At 54.0% G+C, this 14,133-nt stretch overlaps 1 long non-coding RNA gene across 1 annotated transcript; it reads left to right on the forward strand.

Moving 5' to 3' along the window:
* Positions 1 to 1,618: 1,618 nt before the first annotated feature.
* On the forward strand, positions 1,619 to 13,767 carry LOC135978858 (uncharacterized). Its single transcript, XR_010596217.1, has 3 exons — positions 1,619 to 1,797; positions 12,751 to 12,905; positions 13,617 to 13,767. It is a non-coding gene; the product is annotated as an uncharacterized LOC135978858 (long non-coding RNA).
* The last annotated feature ends 366 nt before the right edge of the window (positions 13,768 to 14,133 follow it).

Below are 14,133 nucleotides of genomic sequence, written 5' to 3' on the forward strand. Positions count from 1 at the left end.
TTCCAGGCAACCCCTGCCGCACCCCCCTACGGCCCTGCCCAAAGCCAGCCAGCCCCACACACCCCTGTCTCCAGCCAGCCCCGCACCCCTTGCCCTGCCTGCAGCCAGACCCTACCTCCAGTGAGCCCCTGCCCTGCCTCCAGCCAGTCCCATGTCCACTGGTGCCCTGCAGTTCGCAAGGCAGTAACCCTGCACACCTGCTTCAATGAGGGGGGCAGGGAGCAGCTGGGACCCACACATGTGCACACCACTAGGGTGACCAGACAGCAAGTGTGAAAAATCGGGAAAGGGGGTGGGGGATAATAGGATCCTATAAGAAAAAGACCCAAAAATCGGGACTGTCCCTATAAAATCAGGACATCTGGTCACCCTAGCACACCCCGAGGGAGTGGCGGGGACCCACACACGTGAAACGGAGCTCATTAATAACAGATCAACAGCATATATGATGCAATGTACATAATATATAATTTTATTATTTATATAGTTATGGAAAGTAAATAATACATGGAAGAAATGAAAGGCTTTTTTTACATTATTTTTTTTGTTAGTCATCCCTGCCGGGGCCCCGCCAAAAATGTTCGAATTGGGCCCCGCCCTTCCTAAAGCCGGCCCTGCTGGAGAGAACAGGAGGATTCAGTCTGCAGGGGCTGCCGATCCGTCCCATTCACCAGGGCTGCCATCCTGCGGCTTCAGCATTAGTGGCTGGGGTGACTTGGGGAAAGGTCTCAACCTCCCCACATCCCACTTCACTGCTGCCAGAGTCCCTCCTGCCCCCCCCGCTACAGTCCCCTCCCTACCCAACCTGGGTGGGGCTGCAGGAGAGGGGTCTGAGAACTTGAGCTGTGGATTGGAGGTGGAACAGCTGTCAGGGGCACTGAGGGGGACGTGGCAGGAGCTCCCCGTACAAGGAGGGGGGTTGCCACTGGAGGTCACTAGGAAGGACAACAAGACTCCAAACTGGGGGTCAGGAGGGGGAATCCATCCCTCAGAGGTGGGCAGGCGCTGGGTGGAAATGCTGCTGGTTCCAGGGGCCGTTAATCTCCCCGATTCCTCGGAGGCGTCTGAGTCTCAGACAGGTTCTCGTTCCCTTGCAGCAGGAGGACGTCACGGCCAATGTGATGCGCCAGCTCCGTATCATGCGGCACTTGCGCCAGGTGCCCGAGGCGCTGCAGGGCCTGTGCCTCTGAGGCCACCAGCAACTCCCGCTCTCTGCTGCATATACTGCTCTGGCTCTCTGTAAATGGGGAGCTAGTGGAAGGGGAAATGGAGCCCCCTGGCACTCACAGAAACCCTCTCCCCTCTCTGTGGAGCAGGGTCCTTTCCTCTGCTCCCAAATTCCTTCATCTGGGACAGGAGCTCTTTCCCTCACACCCATTCCCCTCCCCCCTTTCCTTGATCTACCCCCATCCCAATCCCCCTGCGCCCAGGCAGAGCTCTGCCTGCCCCATATGGTGCAGAAAGGCCGTTGTGTCAGGCCCCACCCCTAGCCCCACTGAAGCTCGGAAAGCTCCACTTTTGAGGAGGTGGGGGTGGGACAGAGGCTCAGGGCTAGCTTCACCTCCTGCCCTTTATTCTCCCCTTGGCCCTTCTATGGGGTCTCTGGGCGTGACAGGAATTGGAGCCTCATTCCCAGCTGTCTGCCAGGCCCTGGGATCTGGCACAGCCTCCCAGACGGGCGCAGCCTGCAGCTGAGCCACGTCAGGGAGCAGTGGGGACAGGTCACCTCGTCCCATCCAAGCAAGCAATGCTGGGTGTCAGAGAGGCTTAGATGGGAGACCCTGCTCTCTCATGGAGGTAAGAGCCATTTACTCCTTGGGGCGTGTGGGTCTCTTGGGGGAGAAATGGGATCCTCGATGCACAGCCTGGCTGGGAGCTTCCCCTGTCCCTGGCTCCCAGCTCTGGGAGAGAGACACCTCCATCATCGTGCCACCCTGGTTTTGTTCCTAAGAAGAGCCTCCCCAGAGACGTCCTCGAACCTGGACTCCTGAGAGCGTTTCCAGTAGGAGGCTCCGGCCCCTCAGGCATAAAGAGAGCACGTCTTTTGGAACGACATCCACATGCAGGAGAACCAGCTGGCTACCAGAAAATCTCTCTTCTGCAGTGACGTGGGGTTAAGGGACGTGGGGGAAAAGACATGGCGGCTGTGACTAAACTTAGAGCAGGGTGGGAAACGGAGACGCAGTTGGGACCTGTCTACACTACAGGTCTGTCGTGCATTTGTAATCTGCTGACCCCCACATGTTGTTCAGAGCCTATGGACAACACAGCTCCTAAAGTGTGTTTGTTCTGTGCTTATCCCGTATGTACCAGCAGGGCTGGACGGCATTTCTCCCAATGCAAGGTCCTATGCGTGGCAACAAGGCACGCCGGCCACACCTCCAGAATGGGGACGTGGATCCAGGAAAGCAGTGACTCTGAAAAGGATTTAGGGGCCATAGTGGAGAAGCCACTCAACATGAGCTCCCAGTGTGATGCTGTGGTGAACAGGGCTAAAGCCATCATTAGACAAAGGAGCAGAGCTGCGAGTAGGATAGGGAGGTGACACAGCAGCAGTGAGACTGCTATTGGAATACTGCCTCCAGTCTTGGTGTCCTCCTTTGAAAAAGATGGTCCTAGAAATTGGAGCTGGGGCAGCAAAGAGCCACCAAATGTTCCGAGGGCTGGAGAAAAATGCCTTCTAGTGAGCTATTGAAAGAGCTCAACCTGTTTAGCTTATCAAAAGGAGATTGAAAGGTGACTTCACTGAAGTGTTGAAATGCCTTAATGGAGAGAAAATATTGGGTATTAAAGGGCTCTTTAATCGAGCAGAGAAAGGGAGAGCAAGACCCAATGGCTGGAAGGTGAAAAGAGACAAATTCCTATGACAAATAAGGCACAAATATTCAACAGCGAGGATGATTGAACCCAGGAAGAAGCTACCATGGAAAGTGGTGGATTCTCCATCTCTTGATGTCATTTAATAAAGACTAGATGCCTTTCCGGAATGTGTTTGCCCCAAAAGTAGCTATTGTGGTAGACAGGAGGCCTGTGATATGCAGGGGGTCAGATTAGATGCTCTAACGGTCTCTGCTGCCCATAAAGTCTACTCATTTCTGAGAAACCGAGTGTAGCATTCGGAGCAGCCTCTGTTTTTTAAACAATCAGTTTGTCAGCACCTGCAGGACAATTTGGTTGTTAGGACTAGTGAGCATGGACTTGTCAAGAACAAATCATTCCAGACGAATCCTAGCTCCTTCTTTGGCAGGGTTAGGGGCCTAGTGGAGGTGGGTAAACAGTAGATGTGATCTATCTTGGTGTTAATAAGGCTTTTGACACAGTCCCATAGGACATTCTCACAAGCAAACAGATGCTGCTTAGCACTGTCAGAGCAGCTTTTGCTGGGGGATTCTCCCAGCACTTTCCAATAGTGGGAAAGTATGAAATCCCCATTTGACTGCTGGGGACAGAACCTAGAGGGGGCAGCAACTTACCCCAAGTCCCACAGGTCAATAGGAAACCAGCAATGGAACCCAGGAGTCCTGACTCCCAGTTCCCTCCTCCAATCACTCCAGCGGAGCACACTCCCTCTCAAAGCAGGGGGACCGGACATGAGGGCCTGGTTGTAATTGCCAGCTGTGGGAGGGAGTGTGCAGCAGTGGTTAGTGAAGGGGCCTGGAAATAAGGACTTCTGGGTCTATTGGAGAGTGTCACTAGGAGCAGTGTATAAGATGAGGTGTCCTATCATGTTTACTCAGATCAGATTAGGACATAATAGAATGGCTGAAATAGTTTATTTTATTTGTATTGTATTTTGCAATTGTTAAGAGCAGCAACTACTTAACTCAGACTGAAGCATCTTATCTAATTTTTGAGATCTAAGTGTCTCCTCTTTGAGTGCGACGAGACAATTTAACACATTGTGACAAAGAATTTTCATTGCCACTTGTTATGATTTCAAGAAACAAACTGGTTTAGTTTGAATAGGATTTTCGGTCAGAAACGGTTTCAATGAAATTTCCCCACCATCTCGATTCCTGGGCTCTATCTCTGCCTTTCGGGGGGCGGGGGGGTTGCTGTCTGTTAGAACAGGAGTCTGATTTGGATAGGGATAGAGACCTCTTCAATGTTTTTAATGAAGTAAATACTAATGGGAATTGTGTGATCATGGGAGACTTTAACTTCCCAGATATAGACTGGAGGACAAGTGCTATTAATATAATAGGGCTCAGATTTTCCTAGATGTGATAGCTGATGGATTCCTTCACCAAGTAGTTGCTGAACCAACAAGAGGGGATGCCATTTTAGATTTGGTTTTGGTGAGTAGTGAGGATCTCTTAGTAGAAATGGTTGTAGGGGACAGCCTTGGTTTGAGCGATCATGAGCTAATTCAGTTTAAACTAAATGGAAGGGTAAACAAAAATAGATCTGTGACTAGGGTTTTTTTTTTTCAAAAGTGCTAACTTTAAAAAAATTAAGGAAATTAGTTAGGGAAGTGGATTGGACTGAAGGACTTGTGGAACAGATGGATCAGACTGAACAGGTTCCAAACCTCTCGGAGGCTCCTACCTTCTAAACAGGGGCGTCTGTTTTCTAGTAAAATCAGGAAAAAGAAAGGAGAAAACTCAAAAGAGGTTCCTCCTGGCGCTCACGTACGTGACCCCTAATACTCTCTCAGTCCTCAAAGAGAGACCTCGAGAAGGAGACTTGCTGAAGGAAAGCTACAGGGGTCTCTGAGGTTTCCCTGGCCCTGCGCCCCTGTCCTGCCTGGCTGATGTCAGCATCTCTCAGTGAGGTCACCACCTCCCCAGCACCTTTGACCAATAGGCTGAGGTCCTGCAAAAGGCCTTTGTGATGTCACTGCCACACCCACCCCTCCCCTGCAGTGCTAATGTCCTGCCGCAGGCCAGACCCTTTGGAGGTTTGAGCTACTCCCTGTGGATCACCCCGCTCAATGAGTGTTCGTTCTAGGAAGCAAGCCGGCTAGACAGTAAAACAGCAGAGGCTGCTCCCAATGCTACACTCGGTTTCTCAGAAATGAGTAGACTTTATGGGTAGAAGAGACCGTTAGAGCATCTAATCTGACCCCCTGCATATCACAGGCCTTTCTGCACCATATGGGGCAGGCAGAGCTCTGCCTGGGCGCAGGGGGAATGGGATGGGGGTAGATCAAGGAAAGTGGGGAGGGGAATGGGTGTGAGGGAAAGAGCTCCTGTCCCAGATGAAGGAATTTGGGGGCAGAGGAAAGAACCCTGCTCCACAGAGAGGGGAGAGGGTTTCTGTGAGTGCCAGGGGGCTCCATTTCCCCTTCCACTAGCTCCCCATTTACAGAGAGCCAGAGCAGTACCTGCAGCAGAGAGCGGGAGTTGCTGGTGGCCTCAGAGGCACAGGCCCTGCAGTGCCTCGGGCACCTGGCGCAAGTGCCGCATGATACGGAGCTGGCGCATCACATTGGCTGTGACGTCCTCCTGCTGCAAGGGAACGAGAACCTGTCTGAGACTCAGACGCCTCCGAGGAATCAGGGGGGATTAACGGCCCCTGGAACCAACAGCATTTCCACCCAGCCCCTGCCCACCTCTGAGGGATGGATTTCCCCTCCTGACCCCCAGGATGGAGTCTTGTTGTCCTTTCTAGTGACCTCCAGTGGCAACCCCCCTCCTTGTACGGGGAGCTCCTGCCACTTCCCCCTCAGTGCCCCTGACAGCTGTTCCACCTCCAATCCACAGCTCAAGTTCTCAGACCCCTCTCCTCCAGCCCCACCCAGGTTGGGTAGGGAGGGGACTGTAGCGGGGGAGCAGGGGGGATTCTGGCAGCAGTGAAGTGGGATGTGGGGAGGTTGAGACCTTTCCCCAAGTCACCCCCATCCCATTTCCCTTTCCCCAGCCACTAATGCGGAAGCCGCACGATGGCAGCCCTGGTGAATGGGACGGATCGGCAGCCCCTGCTGACTAGGGTTACCATACGTCCGTTTTTTTCCCGGACATGTCCTGCTTTTCGGCAATCAAACCCCCGTCCGGGGGGAATTGCCGAAAAGCCAAACATGTCCAGGAAAATGCCGGCCGGGCATTTCCCCTCCCGCGGCTGCTCTGCTCCGCTCCTCCCCTCTCAGACTTTAAGAGCCGAGCTGCCCGAGCCAACGCTACTGGCTTCGGGCAGCCCCCCCGCCTCCGGACCCCAAGCCGCCGGCCAGGAACTTCCCTTCCCGGGCTCCAGCTGAGCTGCTCCGCTCCTCCCCTCTCAGACTTTAAGAGCCGAGCTGCCCGAGCCAGCGCTACCGGCTTCGGGCAGCCCCCCCGCCTCCGGACCCCGAGCTGCCGGCCAGGAACTTCCCTTGCCGGTTCCAGCTGCTCTGCTCCGGCGGCTCGGGGGAAGCGCCAGCCGGGGGTGCAGGGTCTGGGGGCTGCCCGGCAAACCGTGAAGCCGGTAGCGCTGGGGCAGCCCTTTCCCCATGGCTGGCAGTGGGAGGGAGGAGAGGGCGGAGTTAGGGCGGGGAAGGGGCGGAGTTGGGCGGGGCTAGGGGTGGGGAAATGGGCGGGGCCAGGGCCCGTGGAGGGTCCTCTTTTTTTATTTATTAGACATGGTAACCCTACTGCTGATTGAATCCTCCTGTTCTCTCCAGAACGGGTCCAGCCTTGCCAGCAGCAGGACAAGCGTCCCCTGCCCATGTGCCTCAGCCCTGCCTGGTCAGACGCCATCACCCGTCAGTCCTTGGCCTCCCAGGCTGCCAGTGATGGGAGCAACTCTGGGTGGTGGCTCGGGTGACACAGACACCAGACCACTAGGAATTGGGTGCAGCCCTGTGGGACAGGAGAGTCTCGCAGAGGGCACTTGGGGGACTCTCCTGCCTTTCCCAAGAGCGATAGCACCGTGTCCTGAGAACATAAGTCTGGGATGAGGCAAAGCTTGTCATTAATTAGCCTGGCTAAAGAGCTGGGTGGAGCTGCTCCGGGGACAAGCTGGCTCGCTCCTGCTCATGGAGGTGAATTCATCTCCCTTCCCAGGAGCACCTGCTCTCCCTTTCATTCCCCACCAGGCTCCTTGTGCCAGGCCAGCGAATGGCCACAGGATGGGAATGAGGCCTGGGCCCCGCCCCAATCTCCTGAGTCTAATGCAGCTGCTCACCTTGTCCCCCATCAGCTGCTGGGTTTCCCCCAGGAGGGAGTAGGTGACAGGGAGAGAGACACACACACATTTGTCCTTCTGGTTGCAGGGCTTGTGTCCTTCCAATCCCATTGGTGGCTGCACAGTGGGCAGAGTCCTCGCTGCGTGCCCGGCCCAACAGAATTGCAGGGCGTGGTGTGGAAGACAGAAAGAGATAGAGAGACTCATCCTCCAGCCGGGGTCAGTCTGAGAGAAATTGGCTGGGGTCCCAGTCTCACTCTTCTAGCGGGTGCCATTTCCCAGCTGGGTTCCTTACCCCTCTGGTGCAGCAGCAGCTGGTAGAGCCGGTAAACCCCCTCCCTGGCCTGCCGGCTGATGTCCTTGGCTGGGTCACTGACGGACAGAGCCAGCTGTGCCATGTGGTGACCCATCCTGGGGAATTCCGCTGAGTTCTAATGGACGGGAGAGAGAGAGGGGACTCCATCAGCATTTTCCTGTCAGCTCCCCGTCCCCCCCGGGCCAGGACTCTCCTTCCCCTCAGCCCCTCTGCAGGAGATGCTAGAGGATAGGAGCTAGAGCCAGACCCTTAATTTCCTCTGCCCCCAAGGAAGCCTGGAGCACAGGGCTGTGGGCAGGGCCCTCCATGAGGACTTGCTTCCCCAGCTGCTCCAGGATGACACGGAGGCATGAACCTGGAGCACAGTCCCCTTAAAAGCCCAGAGTCACCACTTAACTAGGACAAGAAGAACTTGACTCAAGCCAGGCTCACTCTCTGCTCTGCCTCTGCCTCCCCAAGAGGAACACTCCTAACCCACAGCCCCTGCAGCAGCAGATCCTACAGCCCGTCGGAGCCAGCACACCTACCCCTGGAGTCAGGAAGCTGGGGTCAGAGGTCACTTACGTCAAACTCAGGGAGGGTGATGGTGGATCTGAGCAGGGCCGTGCTGCTCTTAACGGCCCTGGCTCTCTCTCGCGGCACCCTGGACACGATCCAGTAGTTAATGTGCTGTGGGGAAAGGAGGCATTGCACTGACTGCCCTGACCAAGGACACCCACTGGGGTCCCGGCTAGGAGGACAGACTGGAAAATGGATCTAAGAGTGAAGGTAAAATTGCCCCCACCCCTCTCATCGGGCTCACCTCCAAGATGTACTGGAGCCTGTCGGGGTCTGGGGACTCTGCCAGCAGGTTCCCCAGCATGGCGTCCAGGAGGTCTGGCAAGACCCTAGGCAGATCCTGAAAGCAAGGGAGAGCCATGGGTCAGAGTTAGGGAAACTGGGGCTACATCTGCCACAGGATGGGAAGTGGGGTCTCTGGGAAGCACTGGTGAGACCCCAAATACATATCCTGGCCTCTCTCATTCACATCCCACTGCAGGCAATTAGCAAGGATTCATGGCAGGATGACAGCTGGCTCTTCAATCCATGACTTTATCATGATCTACCTGCACTTGGGTGGTGTCCTTCTCCATGCCCAGGGTGAAGACGGCGTGCAGGGCAGCTCGGAGGAGGTGGGTCTCCAGCTCTGGCTTCAGGGCAGGCGTCATGGTGCTGGCAAGAGAGAGGAGCCGATATTAGACTGTGCAGTGCGGGGATGGGACTGGCACCAACACTCAGGTGAAACTGCAGCGAAATAGGCACAGGCTGGCAAGAAGGGAAACTGAGGCACCGAGCCAGGGAATGACAAGGCCAAGGTTTCTCAGACAGACAGTGGCAGGGCAGGAATAGCTCCTGTTCCCTACACCCTGCTGCCCCTCCTGTATCTGATCCTGGGAGTGAGCCTCTCCCAAAGCCATTGCAATTTTACTGGAGTGAAAAGAACAGCCCAGCCAGGAGAGAGTGACCCTTCCCCGCACCTCTGCCAGAGGAGCCACCCTTGGGCGGTGAGCTGGGAGTGGGAGGGGGAGTGACTCCCAGCCCTGGGCCTGAGCAGCACTGGGGTTAGGGGAACCGGGCGGGAGGGTCTCGGTACCTGAGGTTGCCCACAGCAATCAGGGAGTTGGCGAGGACAGCGCCGGGTGGAGAGTTATCAGGCAGCTCCTCAATGAGCTCCTGTGAGACCCAAAGGAGACAAAGGAGCGTGTGAGATTCGGGCCACACTGACACTTCCCAGTGAGGAGATTACACAGCCAGGGCCCCACACAGCCAGCAGGACCCCCCCACCTGCCTCCCGCTCCTCCGATTCCTGCCCAATAGTGACCACTCTCCGAATTTCTCCCGTCTCTTCGCCCCGACCATTTCTGGTTTCTGCAGACTAGATGTTTTAGCAAAGTTTAGAATTCCTTGGTGCTCAACACCGTGAAACTCCCCTTTCTCCTTCACAAAGGGCTTTAACGCCCCTTATCTCACCCAGGCTCTCGACTGCCCAAAGTTGGAGAATTGTCCCTGTTCCCACTGCAGAGCACCCCCCACGACACACACACAGAGTCCTCCTGGTGGTGGGAGGGGAACAGAGGAAAGGACAGAAGACGTAAGAGATGAAGAGAAAGGAGGGAGGGATGGAGGAAAAGGTAAAACAAAAAGGACAAACCCTAATGTCCCCAGTGATTCTAAGGGACAAAATCCCAGGTGGGGAATAAAATTCGACCACCTTAAGGCCTTTGTGATGTCACTGCCACACCCACTCCTCCCCTGCAGTGTTAATGTCCTGCCACGGGGCAGACACTTTGGAGGTTTGAGCTACACAAAGAGGAGACACTTCGATCTCAAAAATTAGATGAGATGTTTCAGTCTGAGCTAAGTAGTTGCTGCTCTTAACAATTGCAACATAATAAAATACAAATAAAATAGACTATTTCAGCCATTCTATTATGTCCTAATCTGATCTGAGTAAACATGATAGGACACCTCATCTTATGCACTGCTCCTAGTGACACTCTCCAATAGATCCCCATCCTCCACCTGCCGGGAGGTAGGTAGGGGCCGATTGTTATCCCTACTTGAAAGAGGGAGAAGCTAAGGCTGAGAAAGGAGAATTGACTTGTCTTAGGTCACACAGCCAGTCCGTGGCAGAGTTGGGAATAGGACCCAAGAGCCCTGATTTTCAAACTAACCATCGGATCTTGAATTTCAGACATTGAATGACCTGAATAAAGTGCTCTCAAGTGAGTTCCAGACCAGCAAGAGTTCATAGTAATTATTCAGCAAGTATTTTAGGAGAACTGGAATGGTAGAGAAAACAATGAACTGCAGAGAAGCAGCAAAATTTGTCGAACATATGACTGGTTATGACTATTTACTCGGTCTTAAAAGAAAACAACAGGGACCTGAGTCTCCTCCCTGTCAATAACCCCCTGCTCAGCCAATCAGGGTAGAGACCGAGGGGCGGGAGGATGAGGGTTCTCCCCAGAGAGCCCAAAGGATGGCCCAGGTCATCGCTGGGGATCACTGTCTGAGCACTATTTCAGCCCCACATTTTTCGGTGGACCTCCCACAATGGGAGTTGTAGAGCACCCCCCACGACACACACACCCCTCCTGGTGGTGGGAGGGGAACAGGGGAAAGGACAAAAGAAGTAAGAGATGAAGAGAAAGGAGGGAGGAATGGAGGAAAAGGTAAAAGAAAAAGGACAAACCTTAATGTCCCCAGAGATTCTAAGGGACAAAATCCCAGGTGGGGAATAAAATTTGGCCACCTTAAGCTAGTGTTTTCCATGCCTAAAATTCAGCTGGCGCCAGATGCAGCAGACTGAACAGGTTCCAAACCTCTCGGAGGCTCTTACCTTCTAAACAGGGACGTCAGTTTTCTCGTGAAATCAGGAAAAAGAAAGGAGAAAACTCAAAAGAGGTTCCTCCTGGTGCTCACATACATGAACCCAAATACTCTCTCAGACCTCAAAGAGAGACCTCGAGAAGGAGACTTGCTGAAGGAAAGCCACAGGGGTCTCTGAGGTTTCCCTGGCCCTGCGCCCCTGTCCTGCCTGGCTGATGTCAGCATCTCTCTGTGAGGTCACCACCTCCCCAGCACCTTTGACCAATAGGCTGAGGTTCTGCAAAAGGCCTTTGTGATGTCACTGCCACACCCACCCCTCCCCTGCAGTGCTAATGTCCTGCCGCAGGCCAGACCCTTTGGAGGTTTGAGCTACTCCCTGTGGATCACCCCGCTCAATGCATGTTCATTCTAGGAACTAAGCCGGCCAGACAGTAAAACATCACAAGCTGCTCCCAATGCTACACTCGGTTTTTCAGAAATGAGTAGACTTTATGGCCAGAAGAGACAGTTAGAGCATCTAATTTGACCCCCTGCATATCACAGGCCTCCTGTCTACCACAATAGGTACTTTTGGGGCAAACACATTCCGGAAAGGCATCTAGTCTTTATTAATGACATCAAGAGATGGAGAATCCACCACTTTCCTTGGTAGCTTCTTCCTGTGTTCAATCATCCTCGCTGTTGAATATTTGTGCCTTATTTGTCATAGGAATTTGTCTCTTTTCACCTTCCAGCCATTGGGTCTTGTTCTGCCTTTCTCTGCTCGATTAAAGAGCCCTTTAATACCCAGTATTTTCTCTCCATTAAGGCATTTCAACACTTCAGTGAAGTCACCTTTCAATCTTCTTTTGATAAGCTAAACAGGTTGAGCTCTTTCAATAGCTCACTAGAAGGCATTTTTCTCCAGCCCTCAGAACATTTGGTGGCTCTTTGCTGCCCCAGCTCCAATTTCTAGGACCATCTTTTTCAAAGGAGGACACCAAGACTGGAGGCAGTATTCCAATAGCAGTCTCACTGCTGCTGTGTCACCTCCCTATCCTACTCACGGCTCTGCTCCTTCGTCTAATGATGGCTTTAGCCCTGTTCACCACAGCATCACACTGGGAGCTCATGTTGAGTGGCTTCTCCACTATGGCCCCTAAATCCTTTTCAGAGTCACTGCTTTCCTGGATCCACGTCCCCATTCTGGAGGTGTGGCCGGCGTGCCTTGTTGCCACGTATAGGACCTTGCATTGGGCTCTGCTCAAACTTGTTTTCTTTGAATGAGTCCAGCTGGCCGAATGAGCCAGATCGCTCTGTATCACTGCCCTCTCCCCATCAGGAATTACCACTCTGCCTGTATTTTGTCACCCCCCAATCTTATCCGCAGTGATTGTATGTTTTCTCCCAAGTCATTGATAACAATTATTTTAAAAAATTAGTCCTTGAGAGCTTCTTCAGACCCTTAGTACCCAGGACCTGCTCCCCAAAACACAGTGAGAAATGCTGTCCAGCCCTGCTGGTACATTGGGGATAAGCACAGAACAAACGTACCTTTAGGAGCTGTGTTGTCCATAGGTTCTGAACAACATGTGGGGGTCAGCAGATTACAAACGCACGACAGACCTGTAGTGTAGACAGGTCCCAACTGCGTCTCCGTTTCCCACCCTGCTCTAAGTTTAGTCACAGCCTCCATGTCTTTTCCGCCATGTCCCTTAACCCCACGTCACTGCAGAAGAGAGATTTTCTGGTAGCCAGCTGGCTCTCCTGCATGTGGATGTCATTCCAAAAGACGTGCTCTGGCTCAATCCCATGCTATGGTTGGCTGAAGGAACCACTTGGTGATATTCTAGCCCTGAGTTATACAGGACGGGTGACTAGATGCACATAATGGTTCTTTCTGACCTGAACCTCTATCAATCGCTACATTTTCTGCTGCTAGGAAGAGAACTCTGGACCTATTTTCTCTCATTCACTTTCAGTCGGAATAATTTCAATCCAGGCCAAAGGATTTTCTCTTCCATTGTGTCTTCAGCACCTTTGGGAGCAACCAGTTACTGTTACCCACGTTCCTGAGACCAAGGCCTGCAGACAACCCGAGGGACTTGGACCCCAGCCCAGAGAATGCCCTGGAGCGGTGAGGAACATGAGTTTAGTGTTGATTGTTTTGTATGATCTGCGCTCTCCTGTGCTCTACGTGATGAAGTATAAAAGTGCATCACACTTTTTGCAGTTCTGGGAGAGAGGTGTGTTTAAATATCAGGAACTCAGGGGGGTCAGGGATGCAACCAGAGGGACTAGGTAGCTGGATAGCAGCTTCCAACATGCACCAAAGTCTGGGCCCTAAGGGTGGGCCCAGGGATCCCGAGATTGGGGCAGTGGCTGGATTCTGTTCTTTATCCCAGGGATAACGCGCTCATAGCCTGGAATGCCCCTCACAGCAGTGACCAGCAGGGGGCACTTACAAGGATATGACACGGGTCCTTCATGATAGTATTTTGTACGTATGCTTCTCTCTGAGCATCTTGAAGCATTTGGCAGTGGGTGGCACCGTTTTGTGTGTGTTCGCTCCCCCTGCTCCTAGAACCTGGCTACGCCCCTGCTAGCCAGGTCCCCAGTCCACGGCTCTGCTCCCCTGGAGAGACTGACCAGCAGAGCAGCAGACTCTGAGAGCCCCATCCCTGCCTCTCCGCAGCATTGCCGCCACCGGCCAGCTCAGCTCCTCCAGCACAGGGTCACTAGCTGCCCATTGGCCTCTCCTGCCCTAGGGCCGGGCACTGCTGGCTTTCCTGGGGCTGTGCAGGGGGCTGCCGGGTGGTGACGGTCACCCATCTGCCTCTGATTCCAGCATCCCGCCAGCTCCCCGCCCCAGGGAGATCAGCAACCAGCCAGGCTGCGCGTGGAACCAGGGGCAGGAGGCCAGGACCCACCACACTCACCCCAACAGCCAGACTCTCCCGTCCCTGCACGTGAAGACCCTTCACTGTCCCGGTCCCTGGCTCTGCTACCTACAGGTCTGTGAGCTTGTCATTCCCTGGTGGTTTATTTCAATGCAACCCCCCCACCCCCTCCGCCAGCGCTCTCCTCTCCCACCTCTTGCGTCTGGGCTCTCCCTGGCACCCACGGGCTCACCTGCTTTGACAGAAGGTAGATCTACAGCTGCCAAGGCGTGGATGTCCCTCGAGAGACAGGGCAACTCCTGAGAGCGCGTCCTGCATTCCCTCACTGTCTCAGGCGGGATCTCAGTTCTCTGCCCATGGCTCCAGCTCTCCTTCCGCTCTCTCTCCTCCCTGGGGCTACCCACTCCTCCCAGCTTGGCCCCCGCTGCTGCTGTGGTGTCCTACCGTTTATCCCCTGCCCTATGT

This window comes from Chrysemys picta, unplaced genomic scaffold (genome assembly GCF_011386835.1).
Source record: "Chrysemys picta bellii isolate R12L10 unplaced genomic scaffold, ASM1138683v2 scaf487, whole genome shotgun sequence".
In the NCBI taxonomy this organism is placed as follows: Eukaryota; Metazoa; Chordata; order Testudines; family Emydidae; genus Chrysemys; species Chrysemys picta.